Genomic DNA, 18,760 nt, shown 5'->3' with positions numbered 1-18,760 from the left:
GGTTACATTATTTAACCATAATTATTTTATTCTTGTGTGTTTACTTCTCTATGATTGTAATCTACATTTTGTTTCATCCTATATGTCCAATGTTTATTATATTTATATGTTTTCACATGATTGAGGCCATTATTTGTTGAGCTTACTCATCCAAATTAAGCCTACCCTTTCAATTACCTTTGTTAGCCACTTTGAGCCTTTAAATCCCATTTGTTCTATATTTTACCACATTACTAGCCTTAAGTGGAAAAACAAGTATGGGAAATTGTGTGAGGCAATCAAGTATGGGAAATTGTGGGAACAAAGGATAATAAGGGAATGAGTCATGATAATATTATGGGAATTTGGATACCTACTCATGTGAAACTATAAGAATTAAAAATCTATGTGCATTGATAAGCTATGTTATTTTTATGTTTCTATGTTTATGAAAAAAATAAAAAATATAAAAAAAATAAAAAAAATCCAAAAATACTCAATAAATAAATAAGGGGACAAAATTACCCCAATGCTAAGTCAAGCATTCAAAGATCAATGCATGTATGATAAAATCAAATTAAAAGGTTGATACATGAGTATGGATGTGAAAGAGATTTCTGGGTAGCTAGGTATGAATTCTAAAGTTATATATATATATATATATATATATAGGTTATGTTAAAGCTTGGGTTAATTAGAGATTCAATTTATAAGCTTACTTAGCCATATATATATCCTCACCCTTACCTTGCCCCCATTACAACCTTGAAAAGACCTCATGATATTTGCATTGGTATATTAAATGTTGTTGATTGATTAGGAGAAGAACAAAAATTAGAGAGCATGATTAGAGAAGGATAGAGTGATGACCCTATACACTAGAGAGACTAGAGTGTACATACATCATCAGTGAGGGTTCCATGCTTGAATTTCTATGTTCCCTGCTTTCATGAGCTATCTTCTTGCATTTTTATCTGTTCTTACTCTATAAGAATTGAGTTAGTGGAATTTGATTTGTAATTGTTTTGAAGAGCTTACTTACTTTTGATCAAGTGGACAAAAATCATATAGTTGCATTCATATATATAGGTTGCATTGCATTTCATAGGTTTTACATGTTCTTACTCATTCATTTTATCTCCTTCAACTAAGCATGAGGACATGCTAATGTTTAAGTGTGGGGAGGTTGATAAACCACTATTTTATGGTTTATATTGTGTTTAATTGTGTGGTTTTATCATTATCTTTACCTACTTATTCGTTAAATAAGCATGCATTTATAATTCCTTCCTAAAGTTATTGCATGATTAAAAACTTGCTTCCTAGAGACTTTTAATTATGTATTTTATTTCTCTTTTATTCCATTCGATGCCGTGATCTGTGTGTTAAGTGTTTCAGGCTTTATAAGGCATGAATGAGTTGGAGATTGGAGAGGAAGCTTGCAAAAATGGAAGGAACACAAGAAATTGAGGAGATGACCAGCGAGAAGTGACGCGGCCGCATGGATGACGCGACCGCACGAAAGAAAGGAAATCACAGTGACACGGCTGCATGAATGACGCGACCGCGCGGCATGGAATAGCACGAGTGACGCGGCCGCATGGATGACGCGACCGCGTGGCAAAACAGAAAGCCGAATGACGCGGCCGCATGGATGACGCGACCGCGTAACATGTGCGATCTGCATAATCTGCAAAATCGCTGGGGGCAATTTCGGGCCCTATTTTGACCCAGATTTCGGCCCAGAAAAGCATACTAGAGCTAGAAAACATACAGAAACCGATAACAACATTCATTCCGCATAGTTTTAGTTTTTAGATCTAGTTTTTCTCTCCTCTAGGTTTTCTCTCTACACATTCATAGTTTTTAGGATTTGTTATGTTCATTGTTTTGCATTGGGATATTGAGAAGAGTTATTGCCTCATCAAGACTTCGACATTCTAGTTCGTTCTCTTTACTTGTCTCTTACTCTTCCATGTTCCTTAATTTACTTAATTTTACTATTGGATTATTTTAGCATTTATCAATACAAGAATTACTTTTATTTTTAATTAATCTTTTGATCATTATTTATCATGTCTTTCTTTAATTCCCTTTCTTATGTGATGAATTCTTCATTCACAATGAGCGAGTAGTTTCCTAACTTGATGGAGAGTTGATTGAAAGAAATCCTTGAGTTGGGATGCTCAAGAGAAAGATTGTAATTGGGTTCATTATTGGATTGCTCTCTAGTCACTCACACCAATCTTCCCAAGGGCAGATTGGAACTTGTGGATAGAATAGCATTCCAACTTGTTTAACTTCCCTTACTTAGTGAGGGACAACTAAACATAATAACCCCCAATTATCAATTAATCTTGAGAGTACTGCAACAAGAATAGGGCTTTCAGCTAATCAACTCCCAGTCAAGGCTTTTATTTAAATTTATATAAATTCTCTAATTTAATTTTCTGCCATTCAACTCAAATCTTTTTGAAAACATCTGATTAATAAAATAGCACACTTTTCTGCAACTTGTTGGGAGACGACCTGGGATTCATACTCCCAGTATTTTCATTTTAATTTCTGTGACACCTTTCTAAATTGATAAGCGAATTTCTGGTTGGTTGAGAACTATACTTGCAACGCATATTTTATAATCATTCTTAACTCACCAATTTCTGCCTGCATCATGCACTCTTTTTCCTAAAAAGATTTTTTAATGAGGCGCCAGGCAAAGATCTACAAAATTGCCCGACTTAGAAGGGTAAGCACCTATATGTATATATTCTTGTCCATTTTATATTTCCTACTTGAATAAAGTTTTTCAGATTCCCTAAAAAAGTTTCCTACAAGACGCATTAATCTAAGTGCAAGAATTCACCGCCCGATGACAACAAGGTCGGCAAGATGAATACCAAATTCATCACCCGATCACGACAAGGTCGGCAAGATGAATACCAAATTCATCGCCCGATCATGACAAAGTCGGCAGAATGAAAATCACATTCATCGCCCGATTACAAAGAAGTCGGCAAGGTGAAAGCAATAAAAACAGATTAATGCAAAAAGTTATAAAAAGTAATCCATAAAAAGTAGCCTGACGAGGTCTGACTAAAAATGGACTACTAAAAATAAATTAAGATCGACAAAGAAAAAGTCGGACCAAGCTAATCGACGCAAAAAGTTATAAAAAGTAATCCATAAAAAGTGGCCTGACAAGGTCTGACTAAAAATGGACTACTAAAAAATAACTTAAGAAAGACCGACAAAGAAGAAGTCGGACCAAACCGATCAATGCAAAAAGTTATAAAAAGTAATCCATAAAAAGTGGCCTGATGAGGTCTGACTAAAAATGGATTACTAAAAATAACTTGGGAAAGATCGACAAGAGAAGTCGGACCAACGAGAAACGTGTTCTAAAAGGGACACAGGTTTGCCCAAAAAGCCACGACTCCACGACAAGGCTATTAAAATCGTTCAAGCTAACTAAAAAGGTTCCAAGAGAACACTAAAATTTTGCTGGACAAATTAGCCCCAACGATCGCCTCGACCAACCAAGAGGACATAACAAGATCTGAGCAAAAAGAGGTCGGACAGCAAAGTACCAACACTCTATAAAAGATCTACAAAAGTTGCAAAGGTATCCAAAGTATATTAGAGAAATATGCCCATCAAAATAAAAAAATTTAAAAGACTCAAAAGGCCACCTAAGAGGTATCCTCCAGAGTTTAAAAGCGTTTTTGTTTCCAAAATAAAGTTGCATAAAAGCAACTAAAAGTCAAGAAAACCAAACCATAAACAAGATACAAAAAACAGAGTTCAAAAGCCCACAAATTGGGCTATACAGATAACACAAAGAAATCATAAGGGGTTCAAAGTTTTCCCAGTATTAGCATCGGTGGCTGGAGGAGGAGGAATGATCTTCATGGGAGTAGCATCCACAGTCCCATCCTCCCGATTAAGAATTTGACAATCAGGATCAAGTTCAGAATGGTCGACCTCAGCAGAAGGATTTGAAGAAGTTGTGGCTGCAGAAGCTTTGGCTGGCGGAGCAGGAGGAGGCTCGTCATCTTCATCATCTGGAGCAGGCACTATCTTACCATCCTCCACCACATTATCCAGGCTGAAAAGAGTCAAGTCGAGTTTAGGAGCAAGAACTCGGACTTGTGCCTTCAAATTTTCATAAGCACCCATCACAGTGTCTACCAGATGACCCTGAAGATTGGCGTAATCCACGCGGGGAGACTCAAGCCTCTCCCTCAACTCCAATACCTTGGCATAAGTACGAGTGTAACTCTCCTTGTGTTTTTTCACCGTTTCCTCTGCCAAATTTGCAGCCGCCTCAGCTCTGGTAGCCCGTGACTTTTTCTTCTCCAAGTCCAACTCCAGCTTAATTATCCTGGCATCAAGCTCATCCTTCACTCCCTTGATTCTATCAAATTCTGACTTAGCATCTTCCAGAAAAGCCTTGGTCGCATGGACTGGGGAATCCTGAACAGTACAGAATAAGGATGCACCCATATGGGCCATTCGAATACTACTACTGGTGATAAAATTCAAGTGGTGAAGAATGGACACATCATCCATTGGAAGTCAACCATAAGGAGCAATTTGATTATCAACAAACCCCACAGCATCAAAATCTGGGGCATCCAAGTCATAAGGTTCAACAGTCTTTTATTTTTTAGGAGGAGGACCAGCAGAAGGAGAGGAGGCAGCACCAAAAGATGGTCGAACCGGGTCAAAGGGGACAATCCGGACCTAAGGGGTTGGAATAACCTTCCTCGGCCCAGAAGCACCCGGTGTTGGTTTCTCGGGAGGCACCTGAGAAGATTCTCCCTCTGCAGCCTTAGCCAAGATGTTTTGAGCAGCAGTCGCCTTCTTTGCCCTACGGAAGTGCTTCATAGAATCCGTGGACTTCATCATCTCTGAAAAAAGAAAAACAACGAAATCAAGTTGCAAGTAAGAAAGGGATAGATTGGCAAACAAGCAAACATATAAAGAAAAGCCAAAAAAGAAGTCGGCAACTACCCAGTTCGGTCCTAAGAAGGGAAGGATCTCCTAGGAACTTCTTCGTGTCGAGATGGGGAGGCTCTCCCCAATTTTCCTCCAACACATGCACAAAGGCCTGCTCGACCTCATCTAGACTTTCCCAAGAATACTTAGACACTATCACATTCTTTTGCCAGCACATAGGGAAGGTAGATTCATCATTTTCATCCAAAAAGAAGGGCCGAGCTCCCTCAACAGCTCGAACCTTGAAATAGTAGTTCTTAAAGTCCCTAAAGGACTCATCATACATAGAGAACACTTTCTTTCCTTGGGTAGCTCAGAAAGAAATCCAGGAAGCTTTCTTCTTAGCTGCCCCAGGTTTCGTTAGCACAAAAAGATAAAGAAAAAGAGTTTGAGTAGGTCGGATATCCAGTTCCTGACACAATAATTGGAAGATTTTTACGAAGCCCCAAGAGTTCAGGTGGAGCTGAGAAGGAGCTACATTGTAGGACCATAACAACTCGGTCTTAAAAGGGGTAAAAAGAATGGTAATATTCAATTGACTAAAGAAATAGTCATAAGCATAGAAAAAGGGATGTTCCCCTTGAGTCAGAGAAGGAAAACTAACCCTCTCCTCAGGGTCAGGTGACCCTAACTCATTATTTTTCTCTTGATCCCTATCACTACAAATCCTATGGTGCCTCCTAAGTCATACACAATACTCTGGGTCAGCAACTATAACACACATTAAAACTATGGAGTCCAGCCAGTCAGACATGCCGTCCAAGATCTTAGTAGACATCTCAACAATGTTTTTGCAGAAAGACATAGGTCAACTATTCCTACAGGAAGAAAAAAGAAAAAATGGGTTACTACCAAACAACTTGGACAAACATGAAAATAATTCGGACAATAACATATGAACGTCAAAGAGTCAGAAACGGCAGTAAAAGGAAACCCCAGGATTCATACTAAAGTCCAGGGGCACCCTTTGGAGGCAGTAAACAAAATAAGATCCAGGAAGGAAGGAAATCGATGGTCTATGCCCTAAACATCTTGCAACAAGAAAACAACAATCCTTCCATGACAACGACACTCCACAGCAAGAAACTTATCATTACCAACTAAAAACATCAAAGTTGCAACCTTCCCTACTGACAGTTTATCATCAAAGCCACAAAAATTTCTCAAAATTATAAACCTCCAATCTACCCACAAATCCACAAAAGCCAAGACTTTGATCAGGGGGATACAACCAAAAGAGACAGAAATCATGACAAAACCCTAAGGAAGCAAAAACTACCAGGCACACGCATCACAACAAAAGAGTGCAGAGATCACCACAAAGATGTAAGCTTACTCAGAAAATCGTAAAACCAAAATGTCGAAAGGAAAAGATACAATCTTTTGTCAAAGGCATCAAGATTCTCAAAAACGAAATCAGTAAAAATCACATGCAACAGTGAAGACATATAAAAAGGCAACAGAAGCATAAAAGGAAAAGAAAACACCAACCTGTAGAGGAAGAAGGAGCAAGTGTGAGGGAAGGATCCGGAAGAAACAACGACAAAGAGACACCAACAATCACTTTCGGAGCAAGGAAACGAGGAAGCACGGAGAACGCGAAAAATAGAGGGTCGAGAAAGCAAAAGCGAAAAGAAAGGAGAAGAGAAACTGAAAGATGAGGCTTTAAAATTCGAAATGAAATGAAAAGAGGGAAAGAAGGAAACAGCAAAAGAGGAGTCAATGAGCATTTAACCCTCACACATTCCCAAGGAAGCACAACGCACGCGGTAATTAAAACAAGGAAAAAAGAAAAAATGCTCCGCATTCAAAGGAGTCCAACAGGAGTTATATAGAGATCGACAAAAAGGCAAAATACTCGAGTTCGACTTCTCCAGAAGGGTCAAAGTCTGAACACATAACCCTAAAAAGTAAAGATCGAGCTCAAGCAGGGGCACTGTTTATACCTTGGGTCGAGCTATCCGACCTGGGCTGATTGAAGACAAAGCGACCGACCTCTTCGGGTCAGGACCCCCGACCTCTTTTTTAAAAGAGTTCGGCCAAATCGCTACAAGAAGCCCAAGAAGGCCCAAACAAATGGACATAGCCCAATCTAAAGGCAGTTAAAGCCTAGAAAGATAAGGGCGATTCCCCTTGGAGAAAAGATGACGTCACTTAAAGATAAGATAAGATAACTAACTTATCTTATCTAGAAAGGTCAGCCCACACTACTATAAATACACTGGAGCACCCAGGTATAACTCATACTCTGATTCTACACAATAAACCTGCTTAAAGCTCATGCTAACTTAAGCATCGAAGTCTCTTGCAGGTACCACCACCATCCGGTGATCAAGGATCAGCAGCACCACCAGATCTAACAAGTCGGACGCGACAGCTCCGGCTATCACAGCAGATCTCATCCGAGATCGACCTTCAGTTTCAGGTAAGCCTCGGAACAATTAGGAAGACAAATTGGTAATGCTCAGTTTCTAGTATGATCATGACATACCAGAAATTGGGTCGTTACAATTTGGTATCAGAGCAGTTCGTTTCTAGTAGAGCCTGGAGAGTGGACTGATTATGCTTTACTGCATACTCTGCTTGTGTGTCACATGCCGTTAGGGTATAAGATACATTTGGCATGAATGTCTATAAGCACTCATTTTGGGAATGTTCTTGCTTAAGTTGAGACGTTAAGACTGATCACCTTAATGTTGATTGTTTGGTGTAGATAAGACCTCAATGACTGTGAATAGGCATAGTTTAATCGAGCTCCGAACGACGAATCGATGTGAGGCACAACTATCTTCAAAGCTATTATGATGTCCATGGCTATGACTATGTGAGATTCGGGTGCTGTATGGAACGGACCGATCTCTTCGTCAGGATGACTTAAAGGAAATAGATCGCTTGAAGATGGATTCTTGCACGTGGCTGAAATTTTGAGGGCAAAATTTTCTTTTTGGAGGGTAGAATGTAACAATCCCATTTTTCGAGTACGCGAGATCTTTTCTGAAAGTACGGATTTCTCTGGAAGATCAGTAAAGAGAGAACCTCTGCTATATCATTGAGCATCTCAACCCTCAATGTCATTATATTATCTTTAACTCAGGACCTTAGTTGAGACAAGCCCGACAACGCAATTGCGAAGAACCTAGTTTTTTAACCGTATCGGTTAGGAGTTTTGATTTTAGTTTTCGTAAATAGTCTCAGTTTGACGAACCGGACTCGATTCATGAGAGAAGAGAGATAATAGTATAATATTATCATTATATTGGTATTAGAAGCTGCTTGAATGATATTATAAGGTTACCTGGTCTGTTTTAGTTAAAAACAGGAAATCGGTTTAACCGGGTTCACAGTTTACTGGTGCAGCTTATCACCAGCACTCTCTGATGACTTTAGCAATGCTAATGCCTCATCATACATGTTCTATTCTCATATTAAATATTTTACTAGTGTCATTTATGCTAGTAGCTCAGAAAATAATTTTTTAGTAGTTATACACCTGAGATATTTTAATATTATTTTAATCCACCTTCAAGCCAACCAATCACAGCTCACCTTACACTCCCAAGACCTCCAAGGCTGTCTCATTTGCTCCCTTTAGCCAAAATTGAAAAGAGAGAAAAGAGAGAAAACTTTCATGACACTTAAATCTTCAAAGCTTGATTTCTTCTAAACTAAAACTCAAATCAAAACTCTGATTACACCAAAATGACCCTCTCTTCTTCCTCTACATAACCATGTATCTTATCAAGGCTGGATCATGAAATGTTATCAACTGCTTGAGATATATTTATGCATGGTTGTTTATAATTGTTTTATCTGTTATTATTTGTGAACTGATTATGAATGATTCTGTTTATTAATCTAAACGTTTTCAAAAAAAAACCTCGAAAAATAACTATGCCTTTAACAACGAATCAGGCTCATATAATAAATAATAGATAATAATTAGGAAAACAAATTGGTAGCGCTCAGTTTCTAGTATGATCATGACATACCAGAAATTAGGCCATTACATCATTAATATGTGATATTCATTCGTAATATATGACGAGCATTGATAATCATAAAGCCCAAGTCGATGATTGATCGAAGGCTATTAATTGTTGAGATGAAGCGATATTTAGCTAACTTAGAGGAGTGGCTTGGTTCTTGAAGGATAAAAATTAGAATGACGCAGTGGAAGCAGGGTGGAGTATACCTAAGGAATTGGAACTGTCGAGAGCTATGCGGAGTTACCGTTTGAAATCAAGTGACGTTAAGACTTTGAGGAAGGGGAATAGAGTGGATTCAACCTTTAGTTACTAATTGATTAAGAGACGAGTAAAGGAGAGACCAAATTCCTATACGAGAGAGTTTTTGAGACCATTTCTTGAAGATGTACCAGAATTTCCACCTTAGAGAGAATGTGAGTTTGTGATAGACTTAGTGACGAAAGCCGGATCAGTGTTGATTGCACCACAAGTGAAGACATCATTATAATCAGTAGAACTCAAGACCAATTTGAAGGGAGTACTGGAAGAGAGAATCGTCTAACTAAGTGTTTCTTTGCGAGAGCGTGCCAACTAATCTTCGCGACTTAATCTAACCTTTCTCTTATAGCTTACATTGAAAACTCTATCTTGAATCTTTTCCTGTAAAATCCCAATTCATCGTTCTTCTTATTTTATTCCTTACTCGTATAAAGCTTGTCTCTTTTGGAATAAGCCTAGACTCATCCTAATATAATCACATAATCTTTGAATCCTGGAGACCTGCGGTGCGTGGAGTTGCTCTCTTATGGAAAATCGCATTCCTTTAAAGCCAACTAGAACCTATTTAATTCGACATGCCTTTCTCTTTTTATTCAAGCTTTGATTCGAACTTCTCCCCTGAGATGCAACTAGGTCTGTCTTTTTGTGCACTCCATTAGTTCTGTACAACTCTGGCTAACTGTATGCAAGAATCTCTTTTGATTTCTTGTGAACATCATTCTTGTTACTCATTCGTCTCTTTGAGCATAAGATTTCTATGAAAAATCAACTCGTACTGGATTTTGCGTCACGCATAACTCTTAGATGCAACTAATAGAGTGTCAATCCTTTAGAGCAAGACTTTTGAACATGAAAATGAACTAGGGACACTACTAGGGAATTTAGAGCCTTAATCCTCGCCGATCATATCGCTCGTGACTAAATAGAAGTAATGAGGTGCACTATGTGAATGAAATGCCAGGATACGATGGAAGCCTTCCAGCCATAGAAAGAAGATTGATCTTTATGCCAATGCTTGTATCACTTGAGCCTAATGAACCATTTAGGGAATTACTACGATGCATTATTGGAGAACTTAAGATCCATGCTGATTGATGAGTCCAATTCACACCCCCATTCAAAAAATTCAAAAAATGGTGAATTAGTTCTTTTGGCAAGCGCACCAAAATTATCATCAAGTAATAACCGACAATGGAGTGGGATCGTATCCACAAAGATTGGCAAATTTGAGCAGTTTTAATCAATTGATGAATTAGTCAAGCGGATCAGATAGATTGTGATTTGCAGAATTATAAATTACAGAAATGTAAATGGCTAGAAGGTAAAGGGAAGCAATAAAGTGCAGAAATGAAAATGACAGAATGTAAAGTGCAGAATCATAAATGACTTGAATGTAAATGGGAATGGGGAATTGCTGAATGTAAAAGTAAGCTATAAAGAAAGGGATAGATAAGAATGGGGAAATTCATTGAGATCGGGAGATGTTGTCTCTTTGGATCAATTTCAGCTTATATCCTCTTCAATCATGCAACTCATTGACCTCTTGGCAATCATGATTGATTGAGCCCCAATCCCTTGGTGCTCAATCTCTCAGATTTTGATCAATAGCCAATTCCTTGGTCTAATTGTTCATGAAGAGAGATATGCTTGGTCCCTGATTATACCACACATCATCATAGGTCCAGGTAGAGGGAGGATTATATGTCACCATATTCAAACACCAAAACTCAGATCCTACTCAAGTGTGAGAAGGGATTTCAAGCATGGTTTCATGTTTTCTTTTCCAAGGTTCCCATGAAATCCATTTTGCATTCAATCTCCTTTCCACGATAATTGAACACTAAGCATTAGAAACGAAATTCTTTCTAGCAAATCAAAGAGAAGATGAAGAGACGAAGAATTTCACTATTATTAATCCATTAAGTACAACAGAGCTCCCTCTCTCAATGAGAGGGAATTTAGCTACTCATAGCTCAAAGAAAAGTACTCAAAAGTAAAGAAGATGATGAAGTGTAAAAGTGAATCTAAAACTACTATCCCTCACTGCTTAACTCCCTCTTCAGTACTTCTTGCGGGTATTTATACTACTCTTAGCAAAAATAAAAGAATTACAAAAGTGAAAAAGAAAAATTACATTTTGGAGGGAAAAGAAACTCAATAAGCATGACTTCCCAGCTGGCGTGTGGTTGGCGCTCCAGTAGCGTGTCACGTGCTCCCTCAATTCAGGCTTGGGGTGCCACGCCCAGTCCCTCAAGTGGCACGCTCGTCTTCATAACAACCTTGGCATGCCACGCCTTCGAGCTCAAGTGGCACGCCTAGCCTTTTTCCACTTCTCTTTGCCTCTGGAAACTTGAACTAGCGTGGCACGCCCAGGGTCTGGCGTGCCACGCCCCTTTGTGAACAAGTGACTCTTCTGTTTGGCATGCCACGCCACAAATTCAAGTGGCACGCTTAAGTGAGGAATAGTGGATGGCGTGCCACGCCTTCGACACCAAGTGGCACGCCCCATGTATTTGGCCTCCTTCACTCTCTCTGGAAACTTATACCAGCGTGCCACGCCTAGAGGCTGGCATGCCACGCCCATGATATTGCCTGGGTTCCAGTAGCTGGCGTGCCACGCCCAGTACTCAAGTGGCACGCCATAGTAAGATTCTTGGGTTGGCGTGTCACGCCTTCGACATCAAGTGGCACACCCATCCCTTGCTTTGGCCTCTTTGTGCATTGGCGTGCCACGCCTGGTCGCTCAAGTGGCACGCCTAAGTGAGATTGAGAGCCTGGCGTGCCACGCCTTCGACCTCAAGTGGCACGCCCAGTGTTCAATTGCCTTCAGCCCCTTCTCTGAATTTTTGTACGAGCGTGCCACGCCATGCTGTTCAAGTGGCACGCACATATATTTGTGGACTCTTCAAGCTTGGCGTGCCACGTCTGGATCCTCAAGTGGCACGCCCAAGTGACTTTTTGGAGTTGGCGTGCCACGCCTTCGATACCAAGTGGCACGCCATAGTGAAGGTTCCTCCTGGAGTGATGAGTTGGCGTGCCATGCCCCTTGGCTCAAGTGGCACGCCCATAGTAGCTGATAGGTTAGGCGTGCCATGCCCAACATGGCGTGCCACGACCCTTTTGTGTCCTCTATTATTGCTCTCTGGAACTTTGTACTAGCGTGCCACGCCCAGTCCCTGGCGTGCCACGCCCATATGCATGCTTGAACTTCTCCTCTGGAATTTAGTACTAGCGTGCCACGCCTAGCTCCTGGCGTGCCACACCAGTGCATTTTTGTGGCGTTTGCTCCAAGTGGCACGCCAGTTTCACATGCCCAGCTTCTTTGTTGCTTTCTTCCTATTTTTTATGCCTTTTTCACTTGAAATTCAGCACAACTCATCTCAAAGTAGTGTACCATCATATTCATCAAATAATGCATGAATTGTACTGATCAAATGAGATTTATGCTCTTTTATGTTCCTCTTTTTGCAAGAAAGAAGGGTAGATGATGCAAGTCATCACAACACCAAACTTAAGCTTTGCTTGTCCCAAGCAAATCAATGTGAGTAAGCCTTTATAACTTGAGGCCTTGACCTTGAATGAATGCAACATAACTAAGGATAGGATTAAGTGTTCAACACATGTATGAATGTTTGAATGTCATAGAGAACTTTTAGATCTTTGATGGTTCTGTCAAGAATAAGCTTCAGGGGTCCTTTCTATTGATTGTCACCTTGAAGTAGTAAGAGTTGTTTCACTTTCTCTTTGGTTGTGCTTTCTTGACCACAACTCTAAGTGTTTTATCTCAAGACAACCCTTTAATTAAGCTTTCAATTAGCACTCCCAAACCATTTGGTTTTAGGGTACTGGGTGTTGAAACACCCCTAAGAATCTACTTGCCCAAGCTTTTTCTTGACACATCTTCACCATAAGCATCTACTAGGATCCTTAACTCCTTTTTTTTAGCTTTTTAATGTTTCTTTCCCATCCAAGTAGTTGATGCTCAGAGCCTTGGGTCTTTATTGCTTACTACTTCTTGGTTCTATGGATATTCAAGGAACACCCTTTAACCTTTTCTTGTTATACCTTCTAAGACTAGTTGCTTTCCATGACTTATTTTCTTTTTAGTTCATTCAAGGTTCTACACTGAGTTTCTTATCCCTTAGTTTGTTGGATGATCTATCTTGGCATTGGTTTCTCTTACTTCCTGTTTTTGCACAACTCATAGTAACTCTTATGGAAATAAACTCTACTTTGTTTATGTTGAAGAAGACTTAAAATACATTGCATTTTCTTTCTTGTAATCTAAAGGACTCATAAAGACTTCAAACATGAAATAAAACTGAGCAGAAAACATAAACTATCCTAGCATGACTATTTATTTTGACAGAAAGTAAATCAACAAAAACTTAAACATGATTTCAGAAATTAGAGAGTGTCAAACATGGGACTCAACAACCTTGAGCAGCTTTATCTTCAGTTCATTGGCCCCTTTCCTTTGTCCTTCTTCTTGGAAAGGGAGGAGCCACCTTCATCTTGCTTGGAGGAACCTTCTTGTGCTTTCTTGTCTTTGGGCTTCCAGAATCTAGCCTCCTCATGTAGGATTTCACATTTTCCTTGTGCTGGTATGCTATTTATTCCTGCCTTGTGCTGAGTTCCTCTAATTTCTGCATATAGGTAGGGTATTTGGGGTTCATGTTAGCTACTGTATTGCACAGGTAGCTCAACTTTATTTGTGCATAGTAGTCATATTCTCCTCTAGCTATAGTTCTTGCTTCATAAAGATATCTGAACTCAGCTAGGCTCCCCATTTGATGTTGTTGGTGCTCCAGAATCATTCCTATGCTGCTTTGCATCTCTCTCCAGTTAAACTGTTCTTGCTGCTCCTTCCTCATATGCTCCCAATTCCCTTGGAATTGTTGTATGTTTTGGTTCACTTGGCTCCATTGTTGTTGCTGAGTCTCCTTGAGTTGATTGACATCTTCTCTTAGGTGGTGTAGGTCTCCCTTCATTTGGTGTACATCTCCTTGCAGTTGTTCCCAGTTGAATCCCTCTGAGAATTGTTGGTATTGGTAGTGTGGTGGTGGTGGTTGAAGTGCTAGAAAGTGAGGTTGCTCTTCTGCCTCTTCCTCTTCTTGTTGCTGTTGCACATGTGGCCCATGAGCATGAGCTCTTTGTTCTCTGGCCCTCTGAAGTGCGTTAACAGCACCGCTTTGGCTATCTTCTTGGCAGTTATGAATTTATCTTGCTTCACCATCACCTCATCAATGATCTTTTCAACTCCAGTTTCATCACATAACCTCTGTATGATACTGGAAAATGCCAACCTTGTGTTGTCACTAGTGCTTTTCAGCACTTTGTTAATGTTGTTGGCAATCATCTCCCCCACATTGACATTCTCACCTTTCATGATGCTGTATATGAGCACAGCTCTCTTCTTGGTCACCTCTGAAGTGTTGGATGTGGGGATTAGGGGCCTCCTCACAAATTCCAGCCACCCTCTATCTTGAGGGCTCAGATCACTTCTTCTCAATTAGTTAGGTATCCCATCCTTATCATTTATCCAATGCACATTCAGCACACAAATTTCGTTCAGAATTTCATCAAATTCAGGGTCTTGTTGCTTCATTCTTTCTTCATAGCTCCGGGTAGAGCTTGTCCTCTTCACCATTAGCATCCTCTCTATGCTGGAGGGGCTATAGTCAATGGACTTCCCCCTCACATAGCTAATGTAGCCATAGTGTTGTCCTGATTGAAGCACAGCGTTAGCATAAAACTCTCTCACCAAGCTTTCTACTACCTTCCTTGGTGGGTTGCATAGGAGTGACCAGCCCCTACTGTTGATCTCAATGTTGATTTCAGGATGCTCGTTCATCCCTAATTGGAACCCAACTTCTGGAATGATCTCCCTCTCACTCACCCAACCATAGAATTGATTATGGTTGAATGCGGAGAGAAACTTGTATTCGTTAAAAGAGCTTGAGGATCCAGAGGTTGGTTCCTTGGTTTTTCTTTTCTTTGAGGCTGAGCTTTTTGGTGGTGCCATTAGGTTGAGAGAGTGTGTTTGAGGTTGTAAAAAAAATTTTAGGGGAGGTTGCAAGAGAGGCAAGCAAAACAATGTTTTGCTCCAACACCAAACATAGGACTTGATTGTCCCAATCAAGAGAAAGGGAAAAGAAGTAGGGGAAGAGAGATAGTAGAAGACAAAAAGAGAAAGGGAGAAGAAGGGTGTATGGATTCTCTTTGTGTGTGATCAGGGGTTTGCAGTGGGAGAAGAGTTGGGAGTGTGAGGCTTTTATAAGGGGTAAGGATTGTAATTCGAATGGTGGGAAATAAAAAGGGGTTAAATGTTTTCCTACTTGGGGAGTGGCGCCTAACGTGGGAAGAGGCACCAACTCTTATCTCACTGTGCCTTCTGCATGTGTTGAGTTCTAAAGTGTAAGTACACTTTGACTTCCTTGTTTTGTGAGTTATTCACCACGTGGGTCCCATCTTTTCTCCTGAAATTAAAACTAAAAACCCATTAGTAATGACAAAAGAATCCTTCACATTCCTTCTTATCATGGTTAATTCGGATTGCAACTAATGAGTGTCCCTTAGGACACCAAACTTAATCCTTTAGCATCTTAATAAATTGGTTCCATCATTGTGTATTTAATGTGTTCATAAGGATGAAATAACTCCAATCTTTTCATTTTCTTTTGATTCCAACCTCCTCTGAACACATTAAACCACGTTCATGCTCTTGTCCAAAATATTAAGTGCTTTCAAATTGGGTAAACTTGGGCTTGCTAAGTGATCCTTGGTGGTGGCCACACCAAACTTAATCTCTGGGCTTACTCTTCAAAATTAAGCTATTAAAATGGTTGTAAGCCTAGATTAAGTGGGTGAGTGGCCACACCAAACTTAGCATTTTAGCTAGTTCTCAGCCCATTTACTCATCATTAGTAATGCATTCATCAAGTTGCAATTCCAGAATAAAAAGAAATAAAAGAGTGTAAGAGTATTCCAACTACCAAAGCTAGTATTAAACTTCCTAACCTACTATTGCAATCTAATTCTAATTGGTAATGTAACACAAATGTGAAACTGAAACTTAAACTATCTAAAGCAATGAATTTTTAAACTACTTCTAAGAAAAACAATAAATCAAAAAAGGATAAAGTGTTGGGGATCCTCCCAACTAGCGCTTCTTTATTGTCACTAGCTTGATACTCCTCCATCTTTAGTTGAGCTTGTAGCTCACTCTCTGCTCCTCTAAGGAGCCTCCCAAGTAGTGTTTGAGTCTATGGCCATTGACAGTAAAAGTTCTTTGAGTCTTGTCCTCCATGAGCTCTACATGACCATAGGAAAACACCTTGAGTATGGTGAAGGATCCTGACCATTGAGACTTAAGTTTCCCAGGGAAGAACTTGAGCCTTGAATTGTAAAGTAGGACCTTCTGTCCTTCAGTGAACTCCCTTCTTGCTATCTTGTGATCATGCCACCTTTTTGTGTTTTCTTTGTAGATTTTTGCATTCTCATATGCTTTATTCATAAATTCCTCCAGCTCATTGAGTTGCATTAATCTTCTTTCTCCAGCAGCTTGCTCATCATAGTTTGGCATTTTTAGAGCCCAAAAAGCTCTATGCTCAAGTTTAACTGGTAAGTGACAAGCCTTGCCATATACCAGTTGGTATGGAGACATCCCAATGGGTGTCTTGTAGGCTGTCCTGTAGGCCTATAATGCATCATCCAACTTCTTAGACCAATCCTTTCTTGAGCTTCCAACAGTTTTTTCAAGGATTCGTTTTAGCTCTCTGTTGGAAATTTCAGCTTGTCCGTTGGTCTGTGGGTGGTATGGAGTTGCCACCTTATGCTTGACTCCATACCTGAGAAGGAGTATCTCGAGTTGTTTGTTGCAGAAATGTGTCCCTCCATCACTAATGAGAACTCTAGGAACTCCAAATCTGCTGAAGATGTTTCTTCTCAAGAAGCCTATCACAACTTTGTTGTCATTTGTTACAGTGGCTATGGCTTCTACCCATCTTGAGACATAATCAACAGCCACCAATATGTAACTATTTGAATAGGAGGTTGGGAAGGGTCCCAGAAAATCAATCCCCCATACATCAAATAGTTCTAGCTCTAATATGAATTGCTGTGGCATCTCATTTCTCTTGGTTAGATTACCAGCTCTTTGGCACTCATCACATCTTGACACCAATTCCTTGGCATCTTTGAACATTGTTGGCCAGTAAAATCTGGATTGAAGCACTTTTGCTGCTGTTCTTTCTCCACTGAAGTGGCCTCCATATGCGGATCCATGGCACTGCCACAATACTTCCTGACCTTCTTCATGAGAGATACACCTTCTCAAGATCCCATCAGCATACTTTTTGAACAAATAGGGGTCATCCCAGATGTAGTGTTTGGCATCCTTGATTAGCTTTCTTCTCATGTGTTTGTTGATGTTGGTTGGTAGTTCCCCAATAGCCTTGAAGTTAGCTATGTCTGCAAACCAAGGGGCTAATCGGATCATCATCAACCGCTCATCAGGGAAGCTTTCATTTACTGCAACTTGGTGTGTCTCTTCTTCTTCTTGTGGAATCCTTGAGAGATGGTCAGCTACTTTGTTCTCTGCTCTGCTCCTATCTTTAATTTCAATGTCAAATTCTTAGAGCAGCAAAATCCATCTTATTAATCTGGGCTTAGATTCTTGTTTGGTAAGCAAGTATTTGAGTGCTGCATGATCAGTGAATACAATTACTTTAGAGCCAATAAGATATGATCTAAACTTATCAAAAGCAAAGACTATGGCTAAAAGTTCTTTCTCCGTGGTGGTATAGTTCCTTTGATTCTCATTAAGGACTTTGCTAGCATAGTAAATAACATGTACCAGCTTGTCTTTTCTCTGTCCTAGAACAGCATCAATAGCAAAATCAGATGCATCACACATTAATTCAAAGGGAAGATTCTAGCTTGGTGGTGCTATAATAGGTGCAGAGGAGAGTCTCTTCTTAAGCTCATCAAATGCTACCATGAACTCTTTATAAAAAACAAAGGGAGTATTTAAGACAAGTAAGTTGCTAAGGGGTTTTACAATCTTTGAAAAATCTTTGATAAACCTCCTATAGAACCCAGCATGTCCCAAAAAACTTCTGATTGCCTTGACATTGCATGGTGGAGGTAATTTCTCAATTACTTCCACCTTTGCCTTGTCTACTTCTATACCATTTTTTGAAATCTTGTGACCAAGAACCACCCCTTCAGTTACCATAAAATGGCACTTCTCCCAGTTCAGAACTAGGTTGGTTTCTTGGCACCTTTTTAGCACAAGAGCAAGATGGCATAGGCAATCAGAATATGAGTTTCCAAACATAGAAAAGTCGTCCATGAATACTTCTATGAACTTCTCAACCATGTTCGAAAAAATGGAGAGCATGCACCTTTGGAATGTTGCAGGTGCATTGCACAATCCAAAGGGCATTCTCCTATAAGCAAAAACACCATATGGACAAGTAAATGAAGTTTTTTCCTGATCCTTGGGGTCTACAACAATTTGATTGTAGCCCGAATAC

The sequence above is a fragment of the Arachis ipaensis genome, chromosome B5, assembly GCF_059453495.1.
Source record: "Arachis ipaensis isolate K30076 ecotype BB chromosome B5, ASM5945349v1, whole genome shotgun sequence".
NCBI classification, from domain to species: Eukaryota; Viridiplantae; Streptophyta; class Magnoliopsida; order Fabales; family Fabaceae; genus Arachis; species Arachis ipaensis.
The sequence above is the reverse complement of the archived record's forward strand: the minus strand, read 5'-3'. Positions refer to the sequence as shown.